At 39.5% G+C, this 15741-nt stretch overlaps 1 pseudogene across 1 annotated transcript; it reads right to left on the bottom strand.

The window, feature by feature from the left end:
- Positions 1-3557: 3557 nt before the first annotated feature.
- On the bottom strand, positions 3558-4219 carry LOC309823106 (neo-calmodulin-like; annotated as a pseudogene). Its single transcript has one exon. The product of its transcript is annotated as a neo-calmodulin-like (transcript).
- Between the last annotated feature and the right edge of the window lie 11522 nt (positions 4220-15741).

The raw sequence follows: 15741 nt of genomic DNA, 5'->3' as shown, positions 1-15741 counted from the left end.
CTCTAGGAGGTGGGTCAAAAAGGATCTTGCTGTGATATATGTCATAGAGTGTTCTAGGTTTTCCTCTAAGAGTTTGATAGTTTCTGGCTTTACATTTAGGTCTTTAATCCATTTTGAGTTTTTTTGTGTGTGTGTGCATGGTGTAAGGGAGTGTCCTAATTTCATTCTTTTACATGTAGCTGTCCAGTTTTCCCAGCACCACTTATTGAAGAGGCTGTCTTTTCTCCATTATATAGTCTTGCCTCTTTATCAATGACAAGGTGACCATACGTGCATGGGTTTATCTCTGGGCTTTCTATCATGTTCCATTGATCTATATTTCTGTGCCAGTACCATACTGTGTTGATTACTGTAGCTTTGTAGTATAGTCTGAAGTCAGGGAGCCTGATTGCTCCAGCTCCATTTTTCTTTCTCAAGATTGCTTTGGCTATTCGGGGTCCTTTGTGTTTCCGTACAAATTGTGAAATTTTTTGTCCTAGTTCTGTGAAAAATGCCTTAGTTTGATAGGGATTGCATTGAATCTGTAGATTGCTTTGGGTAGTAGAGTCATTTTCACAAAGTTCATTCTTCCAATCCAAGAACATGGTATATCTCTCCATCTGTTTGTATCATCTTTAATTTCTCTCATCAGTGTCTTATAGTTTTCTGCATACAGGTCTTTTGTCTCCTTAGGTAGGTTTATTCCTAGGTATTTTATTCTTTTTGTTGCAGTGATAAATGGGAGTGTTTCCTTAAATTCTCTTTCAGATTTTTCATCATTAGTGTATAGGAATGCAAGAGATTTCTGTGCATTAATTTTGTGTCCTGCAACTTTACCAAATACATTGATTAGCTCTAGTAGTTTTCTGGTAGCCTCTTTAGGATTCTCTATGTATAGTATCGTGTTATCTACAAACAGTGACAACTTTACATCTTCTTTTCCAATTTGGATTCCTGTTATTTCTTTTTCTTCTCTGATTGCTCTGCCTAAAACTTCCAAAACTATGTTGAATAATATTGGTAAGAGTGGGCAACCTTGTCTTCTTCCTGATGTTAGTGGAAATGGTTTCATTTTTTCACCATTGAGAACAATGTTGGCTATGGGTTTGCCATATATGGCCTTTATTATGTTGAGGAAAGTTCCCTCTATGCTTTCTTTCTGGAGGGTTTTTATCATAAATGGGTGTTGAATTTTGTTGAAAGCTTTTTCTGCATCTATTGAGATGATCATATGTTTTTTATCCTTCAGTTTTTTAATATGGTTTATCACATTGATTGATTTGCATATATTGAAGAATCCTTGCATTCCCGGGATAAATCCCAGTTGATCATGTTGTATGATAGTTTTAATGTGCTGTTGGAGTCTTTTTCCTAGTATTATTTTTAAAACTATCTGTATTGGAGTATAATTGCTTTACCATGGTGTGTTAGTTTCTGCTGTATAACAAAGTGACTCAGCTGTATGTATACATATATCCCCATATCTCCTCCCTCTTTCGTCTCCCTCCCACCCTCCCTATCCCACCCCTCTAGTTGGACACAAAGCACCAAGCTGATCTCCCTGTGCTATGCAGCTGCTTCTCAGTGGCTATCTTCTCTTACACTTGGTAGTGTATATATGTCCATGCCACTGTCTCACTTCATCCCATGCTTGCTAGTATTTTGTTGAGGATTTTTGCATCTATGTTCATCAGTGATATTCGCCTGTAGTTTTCTTTCTTTGTGACATCTGTGTCTGGTTTTGGTATCAGGGTGATGGTGGTCTCGTTGAATGAGTTTGGGATTGTTCCTCATTCTGCTATATTTTGGAAGTGTTTGAGAAGGATATGTGTTAGCTCTTCTCTAAATGTTTGATAGAATTCGCCTGTGAAGCCATTTGGTCCTGGGCTTTTGTTTGTTGGAAGATTTTTAATTACAGTTTCAATTTCAGTGCTTGTGATTGGTCTGTTTATATTTTCTATTTCTTCCTGGTTCAGTCTCGGAAGGTTGTGCTTTTCTAAGAATTGTTCCATTTCTTCCAGGTTGTCCATTTTATTGGCATATAGTTGATCCTCTCATGATCATTTGTATTTCTGCAGTGTCAGTTGTTACTCCTCTTTTTGCATTTCTAATTCTATTGATTTGAGTCTCCTCCCTTTTGTTCTTGATGACTCTGGCTAATGGTTTATCAAAACTGTTTATCTTCTCAAAGAACCAGCTTTTAGTTTTATTGATCTTTGCTATTGTGTCATTCATTTCTTTTTCATTTATTTCTGATCTGATCTTTATGATTTCTTTCCTACTGTTAACTTTGGGGTTTTTTGTTCTTCTTTCTCTAATTGCTTTAGGTGTAAGGTTAGGTGGTTTGTTTGAGATTTTTCATGTTTCTTGAAGTAGGATTGTATTGCTATAAGCTTCCCTCTTAGAACTGCTTTTGTTGCATCCCATAGGTTTTGGGTCATCGTGTTTTCATTATCATTTGTTTCTAGGTATTTTTTGATTTCTTCAGTGATCTCTTGGTTATTTAGTAGTGCATTGTCTAGCCTCCATGTGTTTGTATCTTTTACAGTTTTTTCCCTGTAATCAATATCCAGTCTCATAGCATTGTGGTCGGAAAAGATACTTGATACAATTTCAATTTTCTTAAATTTACCAAGGCTTGATATGATCTATCCTGGAGAATGCTCCATAGACACTTAAGAGCAAAGTGTATTCTATTGTTTTTGGATGGAATGTCCTATATAAATATCAATTAAGCCCATCTTGTTTAATATGTCATTTAAAGCTCGTGTTTCCTTACTTATTTTCACTTTGAATGATCTTTCCATTGGTGAAAGTGGGGTGTTAAAGTTCCCTACTATTATTGTGTTACTGTTGATTTCCCCTTTGATGGCTCTTAGCATTTGCCTTATGTATTGAGGTGCTCCTATGTTGGGTGCATAAATATTTGCAATTGTTTTATCTTCTTCTTGGATTGATTCCTTGATCATTATGTAGTGTCTTTCTTTGTCTCTTCTAATAGTCTTTATTTTAAAGTCTATTTTGTCTGATATGAGAATTGTGACTCCAGTTCTCTTTCTTTTTTTTTTTTTATTAGGTAAATTGTGATTTTTATTGGAAAACAAATATACATCTTGGAGTCGATTTGAGGCAAATTGTGCCATAAGCAGATTTTCTTTAAGTGGCTAAAACAACAAGCAAGTAACAATAAAAGAAATTGTTTCTGGTAAAGGATCAGCAGTACAAAAAGATAGTGTATGAGTCCTGGATAAAACACCAATTTTGCAATAGTGCTACTTTTAAGTACATACTGTTGACTGTTCATAGTCCACACAGAGTTACAACTCCACACTTCAAGAACAACATGATGACAGTTCCTAAAGAAAACAACTTAAAAAAAAGGCATAACCCACATGTTCCCTCATTTGACAAACTCAGTCTAAGTTTAGAAGTGCAGAAGGGCTTAGATATATCCAGAGTAAGCCACATGCAACGTGTTACTTGTTTAATTTTTCTAAAATATAAGGTTTCAGGACAATGACAGTAAGATAAGAGAATAAAACATGGAGGAATGAAGTCCTAATACATGCATATTTTTTTTGACAGTAGGGTGAAACCTTTTACAGATAAGTTACAAACAAAGAAAAGGCAAATAAACGTTTTTGTACAAGAAATTTAACACACTCTGTACAATGTCTTCACTTTGCTGTCATCATTTGTACAAACTCTTCATAGTTTACTTGATTATCACCATCAATATCTGCTTCCCTGATCATTTCATCAACCTCTTCACCTCTTAACTTCTCTCCAAGGTTTGTCATCACATGGCAGAGCTCTGCTGCACTAATATAGATATTACCATCCTTATCAGATACATGGAATGCTTCCCTAATTTCTTCCTAACTGTCTGCATCTTTCATTTTTATTGCCATCATTGTCAGAAATTCCGGGAAGTCAATTGTGCCATTACCATCAGCATCCACTTCATTAATCATGTACTGTAAGTCTGCTTCTGTGAGATTCTACCCATGAGACCTCATTACAGTTCACAATTCCTTTGTTGTTATAGTTCCATAACCATCCTTGTCAAATAGTGAAAAAGCTTCTTTGAATTCTGTAATCTGCTCTTCAGTCAGTCACTCAGCCATGCTGCAAGTGCTACTGGTCTCCGGGACGCGACTACACAACCACTCAGCTCACTTGCTCCACTTGGACTCCAGCTTTCTTTTGATGTCCATTTGCATGGAATATCTTTTTCCATCCCCTCACTTTCAGTCTGTATGTGTCCCTAGGTCTGAAGTGGGTCTCTTGTACCCAACATATATATGGGTCTTGTTTTTGTATCCATTCAGCCAGTCTATGTCTTTTGGTTGGAGCATTTAATCCATTTACATTTAAGGTAATTATCTATATGTATGTTCCTATTACCATTTTCTTAATTGTTTTGGGTTTGTTATTGTAGGTCTTTTCCTTCTCTTGTGTTTCCTGCCTAGAGAACTCCCTGTAGCATTTGTTGTTAAGCTGGTTTGGTGGTGCTGTATTCTCTTGGTTTTTGCTTGTCTGTAAAGGTTTTAATTTCTCTGTCAAATCTGAATGAGATCCTTTCTGGGTAGAGTAATCTTGGTTGTAGGTCTTTCCCTTTCGTCACTTTAAACACATCCTGCCACTCCCTTCTGTCTTGCTGAGTTGCTACTGAAAGATCAGCTGTTAACCTTATGGGGATTCCCCTATATGTTATTTGTTGCTTTTCCCTTGCTGTATTAAATATTTTTTCTTTGTATTTAATTTTTGATAGTTTAATTAATATGTGTCTTGTCATATTTCTCCTTGGCTTTATCTTGTATTGCACTCTCTGTGCTTCCTGGACTTGACTGACTATTCCCTTTCCCATATTAGGGAAGTTTTCAACTATAATCTCTTCAGATATTTTCTCAGTCCCTTTCTTTTCCTCTTCTTCTTCTGGGACCCCTATAATTCAAATGCTGGTGCATTTAATGTTGTCCCAGAGGTCTCTGAGAGTGTCCTCAATTCTTTTCATTCTTTTTTCTTTATTCTGCTCTGCAGTAGTTATTTCCACTATTTTATCTTCCAGGTCTCTTATCCGTTCTTCTGCCTCAGTTATTCTGCTATTGATTCCTTCTAGAGAATTTTTTATTTCATTTATTGTGTTGTTCATCATTGTTTGTTTGCTCTTTAGTTCTTCTAGGTCCTTGTTAAACGTTTCTTGTATTTTCTCTATTCTATTTCCAGGATTTAAGATCATTTTTACTATCATTATTCTGAATTCTTTTTCAGGTAGACTGCCTATTTCCTCTTCAGTTGTTTGGTCTGGTGTGTTTTTACTTTGCTCCTTCATCTGCTGTGTATTTCTCTGTCTTCTCATTTTGCTTAACTTACTGTGTTTGGGGTCTCCTTTACACAGGCTGCAGGTTTGTTGTTCCTGTTGTTTTTGGTATCTGCCTCCAGTGGGTAAGGTTGGTTCAGTGGGTTGTTTAGGCTTCCTGGTGGAGGAGACTGGTGCCTGTGTTCTCGTGGGTGAGTCTTGATATTGTCTTTCTGGTGGGCAGGACCATGTCTGGTGTGTATTTTGGGGTCTCTGTGGCCTTATTATGATTTTAGGGAGCCTCTCTGCTAATGGGTGGGGTTGTGTTCCTGTCTTGCTAGTTGTTTGGCATGGGGTGTCCAACACTGGAGCTTGCTGGTCATTGCGTGGACTGAGTCTTAGCATTGAGACGGAGATCTCTGGGAGAGCTCTTGCCGAATGATATTATGTGGGACCAAGACGTCTCTGGTTGTCCAATGTCCTTATCTGGGCTCTCCCATCTCAGAGGCTCAGGCCTGACACCTGGCCGGAGCAACAAGACCCTGTCAACCACACAGTTGATTTTGGAAGCCGAGAAATACCTCTGCAAGTTGGAGGTCCAGGAAAGCTGGTGGTGTAGTTCCAGTCCAAGACCCAAGCCTGAAGGCCTGGAGAAACATGCCGCAAGTACACTTCCAGGGCAAAGAGGCGGGTCTGTAGTACCTTTTGTTTTCCTTTGTGCTCTGTCTAGTTTCATTTACTCATAGGTTGCTCTGGGCAGAGGCCTTGCACCGATGCTTCAGACCAGAATTCCTAGTGAGAAACGGTTCTTCTCCAAAGCTTTTTAAAATTTATTTTTAAATTTACATTCAGTACAATTCTCTCTTTTTGGTGTACAGTTGTGTGAGTTTTTAAAATTTTTAATATATCCTTTGTTACAGATTTTTTTAATTGAAATATAGTTGATGTATTATATTGTGTAGGGTCAGGTGTACAGCAAAGTGATTCAGTTATATATATATATTTTTTTATGTTATTTTCCATTACTGGATACTAGAAGATATCGAATATTGTTCCCTGTGTTATACAGTAAATCCTTGTTGCTCATCTATTTTATGTATAGTAGTTTGTGTCTCTTAATCCCATACTCCTCATTTCGCCCTCCCTCTTCCTTTTCTTCTTTTTTATTCTCTTTTTTATACAGCAGGTTCTTATTAGTTATCCATTTTATACATATTAGTGTATATATGTCAATCCCAATCTCCCAGTTCATCCCACCACCACCACCACCACTTTCCCCCTTGGTGTCCATACATTTGTTCTCTACATCTGTGTCTCTATTTCTGCCTTGCAAACTGTTTCATCTGTACCATTTTTCTAGATTCCACATATATGTGTTAATATACGATATTTGTTTTTCTCTTTCTGACTTACTTCACTTTGTATGACTTCTCTAGGTCCATCTACGTCTCTACAAATGACCCAATTTTGTTCCTTTTTCTGGCTGAGTAATATTCCATTGTATATATGTGCCACATCTTCTTTATCCATTCATCTGTCGATGGACATTTTGGTTGCTTCCATGTCCTGCCTATTGTAAATAGTGCTGCATGAACATTGGGGTGCATGTGTCTTTTTGAATTATGGTTTTCTCTGGGTATATGCCCAGTAGTGGAATTGCCGGATCATATGGTAGTTCTATTTTTAGTTTTTTAAGGAACCTCCATACTGTTCTCCATAGTGGCTGTATAATTTACATTCCCACCAGTAGTGCAGGAGGGTTCACTTTTCTCCACACCCTTTCCAGCATTTGCTGTTTGTAGATTAAGAGTGAACTCTGCACTAGCCTTTTCTTGGCAAGGCTACACATCTCCAATCCGAGGTTTTCTTGCTATCTCCCCCTGATCTCCCTGGAGTTTTAGAAAAACTCCTGAGCCCCTCAGGTGAGCCAGTCCTGGCACTGTCCAGTATCAGCACCAGCTATACTACCTCTAGTCTGGAGCAGTTGCTGGGATGGTTCTTTCTTGTGCTCCCACCCACCCCCCTTTTCCTGCCTTTACTAATTTTCTCCCCAGACACATCATCCATCCCCCTCCATCAGGTATCTTTGGCTCTGTTTCCTTCTTTCTCATTCCTTCCCCTAGACCGTGATATAGATCATGTCATCCCTTTGATTAACCCTCCAACAAATTCTGCTTTCACAGGGTGCATTCCTTCAACACATCAGAGGTCTCGGGCATCACTGGTCATTGGTCTTCCATCAGGAGTGCTCTGCCCACATCTTGGCATGCCCAACCCTCTCTGGACATTAAGATCTCCCACCACATCTTTTCTTCTCAAGCAGGTCTTCCTGACCACTCTACCTCCCCACCCTGCATCACTTCACCCATTAAAATTTTTTTCTTCAAAGCTTTATTAGTCTCTAATTATCTTGTTCATTATTTTGTTTTCTTTATTGTTTGCCATCTCCCCTCACCTAAGTCTCCATGAGAGCAAGGGCCTTATCTACTAAAAGATGACATTTGTCTTTGGTTTATAAGAAAATGAATTAACTTTCAGGGAAAGGTCCAGGTAGTGTGTCCCTGTTTCCTCAGAACAGTCTGGGTTATTTCCATGTCATTATTAATAGCACTCACTTTCATTCTCAAAAGTGTGCCAGTGGGATGGTGAGAATACCTTTCTCTGGGTCTCTTGTCATTGGTGCTAAGCACTAAGAATTATCTTTTTGTGTTTTTTTTTATTGAAGTATAGTTGATTTACAACGTTAGTTTCAGGTGGACAGCAAAGTGATTCAAGTTCACATATGTATATATAAATATATATATATTCTTTTCCCTTATAGGTTATTATAAAATATTGAGTATAGTTCCCTGTGCTATACAGTAGGTCCTTGTTGGTTATCTATTTTATGTATAACAGTGTGCTTATGTTAATCCCAAACTCCTAATTTTTCCCTTCCCCCCTTTCCCCTTTAGTAACCATAAGTTTGTTATGTCTGTGAGTCTATTTCTGTTTTGTATATAAGTTCATTTGTTTGTTTTTTTTTTTTAGATTCCACATGTAAGTGATACCATATGATATTTGTCTTTCTCTGTCTGGCTTACTTTACTTAGTATGATAATCTCTATGTCCATTCATGTTGCTGAAAATGGCATTATTTCATTCTTTTTTATGGCAGAGTAATATTCTATTGTATAAATATACTACATCTTTTTTATTTATTCATCTGTTGATGGACATTTAGGTTGTTTCCATGTCTTGGCTATTGTAAATAGTGCTGCAGTGAACATTGGGCTGCATCTATCTTTTTGGATATATGCCCAGGAGTGGGATTGCTTGGTCATATGGTAGCTCTATTTTTAGTTTTTTAAAGAACCTTCATACTGTTCTCCATAGTGGCTGCACCAATTTACATTCCCACCAACAGTGCAGGAAAGTTCCCTTTCTCCACACTCTCCCCAGCATTTACTGTTTGTAGAATTTTTGATGATGGCCATTCTGACCTGTGTGAGGAATTATCTTTTTGTGATCAGCACTCTTTGTAACCAAACTTCCCTGACACAAGGAAGGCCTCAGCCTCAATGTAGATTTGATTTGAGGCAGGGAATGGATATGGGGTAAACATACAAACTGTAAATGTCAGCTCCCTCAGTTGACATAAAATTATTTCTCTGCTATAAAAGTACATTTGACTATTTTTAATAATTTCAGAGTATCCTGGCATATGGATGCCTGCTAATTTATCTAACTAATCCCTTATTAATGAATATTTCAATTCTTTTCAGTTTTTTCGTTGTTAACAATGTTGTGACAATGAACATTCATATATATTTGTTTTTGTATACTGGTGAAAATTTTCATCAGGTTAAATTTCTACATATGAAATTGCTGGATCAAGAGGTCCGCATGTTTACAAAGCTGATGGTTATTGTCTAAGGCCATTTGAAACAGGAAATTAATATAATGATCACCTTCCACTAAAGCAAGCATGTGTTTCAGTTTCCATTTGGGGGTAATACACTTATATTTTACACATACATACAAATATGCCCTCTATGAGGAAAAATTTTTAGATATTCAAACTATATAATTATCTTTTGCATTCCCAGCTTTCACTTTAATGATCTCTAATGCATGCATATGGAGTGAATTCATGGATCATTAGCAGTTATACGCCTTTTGTGTTTATTTTAAGCTATGTAATGGTCACAGATGGATCCCTAATTTACCCATTTCTCCCTATTTTTAGACAGGAGTCCCAATGTCTACAAACTTAAGGGGATAGTTATATGCTAAACTCTGAAATAAAGTCAGTCTTTGTGATATTAGTGTGGGTACACTAAAACCACATCATATTAGAGCTGTAAGGGATCTTATAGATCTATAACTGGAGTGCTCCAATTCATAGTTTGGGATGCAAATAAGGCACCACTCAGGTGGGGTCCCAAAGTTGAATACGGGAGCTCTCGCATGCCCAGTGAACAGGAAATACAGTGACCTTTGCTGGGATCCCCTTCCTCTAATAGGCCAGGGCTCTCCTGGTCATTTCTGTTTCAACTTCTGGAGTCCCAACTGAGACTGGGGACTCTTGTCGTTCCACAGAGGTTGGTGGCTCTAGGGGAAGCCGCTAGTGTAGCTTGCTTTGGCCACCGCTCTTCTTTAAAGGACCAAAGAGAAGGTCCCAGCCCTCAGGAGTAAGTTCAGCCAGTGGTGGGCTTCAGGCAAACCTGACTTGGATTCCCATCATTATAGCTCCTCACTCACATGGCCACTTCCCCAGGACTCAAGCCTGCTCCCTGATCCTAGGTTGGGTCTGGTCCCAGTGTGCACTACACTTTTGAACTCCTAAGTTGGTGCAGAAGCTGGGCTGGTGGTCCTGTCTTTTCTCCTTGGTGGTGAGTTTACCTAGGGTTCTCGTGGCCCTTCCCTGACTCTAAGAATAGATCAGGGCAATCCCCAGTTCGCCCTGACTAGTTATAATTTTTGAGAAAAAGTGTAAGCGTCTTGATCCCCTCCTGCCCTCATCCCCTACGAGTGTCTTGGGCTCCAAATACAAACTTGGTTACTCCCTGACAGTGGTCTTCATGCTTCACACATCAGTATTTTTTTTCTCTCTCTCTCAGATATTAAATTCCATTTTACCCATCTGTTCTACTGGAGATCACTTAAGTCTAGTCCCCTCATTTTAAAAGTGAGGAAACTGAGGCACAGAGAGAAGAGAAGTTACTTACCCATGTCACACACCTGGTCACGATAGACCAGAGACAAGAATTCTTGCCTTCTAAATCATAATTCAGAGCTCTGTTGTTTCCACTAAGATGCTTCTGTTTTGTGGGTTTTCTCAGATGAATTTTGAAATGCTAGCCATTTCCTTTCTACATTCTTGGCCACATTCCAAGCTGCCCAGCTGAAAAATGGTCAGACATGCTGGGTACGTTTTTATTTACCTAGTAGTGATTTCCAGAGTCAAAACCAAACCGCTCATTAAAATCAGCTGCTGTTTCAGAAAACTCACATCATTGTCCCCCTTCATTAGGACAGAATAATCAAGAGCTAGCCCTGAGCACATTCATTGTCCTAGAATGTGCTTTGATGCTTCTCTCTGACCTAATGAATCTAGAAAAATCTTTATGCTGCAGCCCAGCGTTTGGTGCATGTTTCCCTTTCCATAGCTCCTCTCGACTCTCCTTTGGGTCAAATCTTTTCAAGGAGTTTCTCATTCTGTTTCATCCTAAACATTTGTCACTTGATGGACAGCTGAAGGAAGCAACTGGAAAGTGGTTTGGAGAGGTAATAAATCCGTGTGAAAAGCAATCTCAAGTTTTGGTTGTTGACCCCAAGGGCTGGATTCCTTACCTATGGCATGGAGTCCTGGGCGTTCACCCATTCCTCAGACTGACTGCTGGCTTTGGGTGGGACGTGCAGACAGGTCATGGGTGGGGGAAGAGAAGGATAGGAGTGTTCACATTTACAGGTCCTTCTCCTCAGGAATTCTATTTCACAAAGCCCAGAGTTTTGCTGAGTATTGGCAGAATACGTGGAGTTGACCTGCCTAACATTGGGTCAGATTGCCAGGCAGCATTAGTCAGGACACCATTCTACAAAGACGGCCTCCAGAAGTTTCTGAAAAACACCTTTGAAAGAATCATGTTTCCATCTTGATTTATCTTTATGCATTAAAATGCAGTGAAGACTTAACTCTCTAGGTTTGCAACCATAAATTTTACTAAAATGTCACAGTTCCACTCTGTCATCCACGTTGGCTCATATCTCTAGGAGAGAAGTTCTCAGCCCTGGTAGCACATTGAATCAGCTGGCGGACTTTTAGAAATTTCCAATGCCCTGGCCACTACTCAGAGGAATTAAATCAGACCCTCTTGGGGTGGGACCTAGGTATCAGTACTTTTAAAAACCCTCTGGTGATTCTGCTGTGTAGTTTAGGTTAAGAACCACTGCCTAAAAATTACTCCCTACAGGCAATAATTGGCCTAAAGTACAAACTCTAAGCTTTGTGAGGGCAGAAACTGGTCTGTTTACTCTCACTCATCCCCGACACCTCTAATACCTCCTGGCCCATAGTTGGTACTTAATAAATATTTACTAAGTGAATGAATACATGTTTATTTTGAACTTCATAAAGATGTATATAAAGAAATGCTCTTCCTTTTGCCTGGGGATAATGTTACGCATCTGTAGTCATGGCACTAGATCAGGGTTAGAGGCTTCTAGTTACCCTGAATTCTTAAATTACAGGATCCTGGAAGGTTTATGGCCCTCAGGGAGGGGCATGGCTGGCCAGAGCTGAGGGGACTTTTAGGTGGGATCAGCACAGTGGCTATTTACCAACTGGAATGAAAGCATTTTGATATTTTAACCATAGGTCCTTCTGTACTCATGTATAAGCAGGCCACAGTGATTTGGGCTTTTCCTTCTACTGTTGCCAGAGATTTCTAGTCTCAAAGGCTGTGTATGATCTGGTGTTGTCCTCTCTCTGACTTCACTTTCTATCATTCTCCAGTCCCTCTCCCTGCACTCCAACCACACTGGCCTTCTCTGTGTTTCTTGAACACTGTCAAGCTCCTTCTTGCCTCAGTGTCTTTGCACTTGTTGTTTAGTCTGCTGGACCATTCACCTGATGGAGGCATGCAAAGTCATGGTGCAAAGGGCTTGGATACAAAGAGAGGCATGACAGCAATCAGTTTGGCAAGAAACCTACCACGTGGCCCCTTTAGGTCAACACTCAGTCTCTCAAATAAAATGCTCAGCACCTCAGTTTTCGTCTCTCTCTCTCTCTCAGTTTGTGCTCAAAAACATTTTTGTTGCCTGCTAGAATCTGAATATTAATTATTTTCTTTATGTTTCTGCAATAAATCTCCTAATTGTCTTTTCTTTCCCTTTCTACTCCATACTCCCTGGCCATCCCCTTCCCCAGATTAATGCTTTATACTGGTTAAGGAGATGCTTCATATGGAAATACGAAGGAGAAATGCACATTTATATGGGTTAAGATACTATCCCAATTATACTTACAATAGTTACTCACACTAGGCTCAAGCAAGGGGCTGAGTACTTTCTACATATTGTCCCATTTAATCTTCACAAGAGATTGTCTCTTCTTACATGTGAGAAAACTGAGACCTTAAATGGTTGAAGAAACTGCTCTAGAAATCCTTCCTAGTTAAATGGTAGAGCAGGATTTTAACTCAGAGCTGCCAAACTCTATAGCCCATGCTCTAAAGCCTTGCACTCTCTCTGCCTCTCTGTAAGATCGTCATCTGTAAGGTCCCCTTTATAAAGCTCCAAAATTCCTTGATGCTACCTATTTGTTTAAAGCTTGTTTACTGCTCTAAGGAATATGTACTAGCTGCAAACTGCCTGGCTAAAACTTCAAAGAAAATAGCAAAAATAGGGCTTCCCTGGTGGCCCAGTGGTTGAGGGTCCGCCTGCCGATGTGGGTGGCGTGGGTTCGTGCCCCGGTCTGGGAGGATCCCGCGTGCCGCAGAGAGGCCGGGCCCGTGGGCCATGGCCGTTGGGCCTGCGCGTCCGGAGCCTGTGCTCCGCGGCGGGAGAGGCCACAGCAGTGAGAGGCCCGCGTACCGCAAAAAAAAAAGCAAAAAGAAGCATGACATGGAGAGTGATTGTAATGGCAAATCACAGAAGAACATTAGGGAAGTCTCCATACAGAAGGCTTTTTTCTAATTCAGGGAAATGGCAATGACATTTCATCATGGAGCATGACCTAGCAGAATGGGCTGCCAGGCTGAAATGTACTTGAATATCTTATCTTCGTGTTGGGCACATAAGCAAGGGTACATATTATATGCACGACTATTTTTCTTTGGATTAAGGCAGTAAATTTCTCTTGGTATACCGTATCCAGTTAGGCTTCTCAAAAAACTGTTATTTCCTAGTCCTAAATTCAACATGGCTGAAAAAGATATTTCTTCACAGCTTCTATCATTTCTACTTAATCCTAAATTATTAATAGTTTCAATTTATTACTAAGAAGTTACTATTTTACTTTCTAATTATTCAAGGGGAAGAGTTGAGTGAAAAAAAAATGTTATCACTTTTTTTTCTTGCTCCACACTGTTAAAAAACAATGTTAAAATGTGGTCCCTGGGCCAGCAGCCTGCACATCATCTGGGAAACTTGTCTGAAATGCAAATTCTTGGGCTACCACCCAGACCATATGTGTGTCTCCTAGAAACTTTATAGTTTAAACTGTTGTATTTAGGTTTATAATTCATCTCATGTTAATATTTTTCCGTGTACTTTTCCAGTTGTACCAGCACCCTTTATTAAAAAGACTTTCTTTCTCCCAGTTGAATTGCCTTAGCTCTTTTGTTCCAATCAATTGACTATAAATGTGTGGTCCATTTCTGGGCTTTCTAATCTGTTCTACTAATCTATTTATCCTTACCAATACCACACTGTCTTGATTACGGTACCTTTATAATAAGTCTTGAAATCAGGTAGGATGAGTTTCCAACATTTTTTTTTTTTTTTAATTTATTTATTTATTTTTGGCTGTGTTAGGTCTAAGTTTCTGTGTGTGGGCCTTCTCTAGTTGCGGCGAGCGGGGGCCACTCTTCATCGCGGTGTGCGGGCCTCTCACTGTCGCAGCCTCTCTTGCTGTGGAGCACAAGCTCCAGACGCGCAGGCTCAGTAGTTGTGGCTCACGGGCCCAGTTGCTCCGCGGCATGTGGGATCCTCCCAGACCAGGGCTCGAACCCGTGTCCCCTGCACTGGCAGGCAGACTCTCAACCACTGCGCCACCAGGGAAGCCCCTCCAACATTTTTTTTTTTTGCTCCATTTACTTAGGCCTTCTATAATTTTGCTCAGCTATGTTTTGCATATAGGGCTTTGGTGTATAGGACTTGCATGTCATTTGTTAAATTATGTGTGTGTGTGTGTGTGTGTGTGTGTGTGTGTGTGTTTGTGCCCTTCTGTTAATGATATTTTTAAACATTTTTATTGGAGTATAATTGCTTTACAATGGTGTGTTAGTTTCTGCTTTATAACAAAGTGAATCAGTTATACATAAACATATATCCCCATATCTCCTCCCTCTTGCGTCTCCCTCCCTCCCACCCTTCCAGCTGGTCGCAAAGCACTGAGCTGATCTCCCTGTGCTATGTGACTGCTTCCCACTAGCTATCTATTTTAGATTTCATAGTGTATATATGTCCATATATACACTACCACTCTCTCACTTTGTCCCAGCTTATCTGTCCCCCTCCCCGTGTCCTCAAGTTCATTCTCTAGTAGGTCTGCATCTTTATTCCCATCTTGCCCCTAGGTTCTTCGTGACCTTTTTTTTTTTTTTTTTTTAGATTCCATGTATATGTGTTAGGACATGGTATTTGTTTATCTCTTTCTGACTTACTTCACTCTGTATGGCAGACTCTAGGTCCATCCACCTCCCTATAAATAACTCGACTTCATTTCTTTTTATGGCTGAGTAATATTCCATTGTATATATGTGCCACATCTTCTTTATCCATTCATCTGTTGATGGACACTTCAGTTGATTCCATGTGCTGGTTATTGTAAATAGAGCTGCAATGAACATTGTGGTACATGACTCTTTATGAATTACGGTTTGTTCAGGGTATATGCCCAGCAGTGGGATTGCTGGGGCCTATGGTAGTTTTATTTTTAGTTTTTTAAGGAACCTCCATACTATTCTCCAGAGTGGCTATATGAATTTACATTCCCACCAACAGTGTATGGGGGTTCCGTTTTCTCCACACCCTTTCCAGCATTAATTGTTTCTAGATTTTTTGATGATGGCCATTCTGACCAGTGTGAGATGATATCACATTGTAGTTTTGATTTGCATTTCTCTCATGATTAATGATGTTGAGCATTCTTTCATGTGTTTGTTGACAATCTGTATATCTTCTTTGGAGAAATATCTATTTAGGTCTTCTACCCATTTTTGGATTGAGTTGTTTGTTTTTTTGATATTGAGCTG

Source organism: Grampus griseus, assembly GCF_964374135.1.
Source record: "Grampus griseus genome assembly, chromosome: 5".
Lineage (NCBI taxonomy): Eukaryota > Metazoa > Chordata > Mammalia > Artiodactyla > Delphinidae > Grampus > Grampus griseus.
This window is presented reverse-complemented; position numbering and strand designations above follow the sequence as displayed.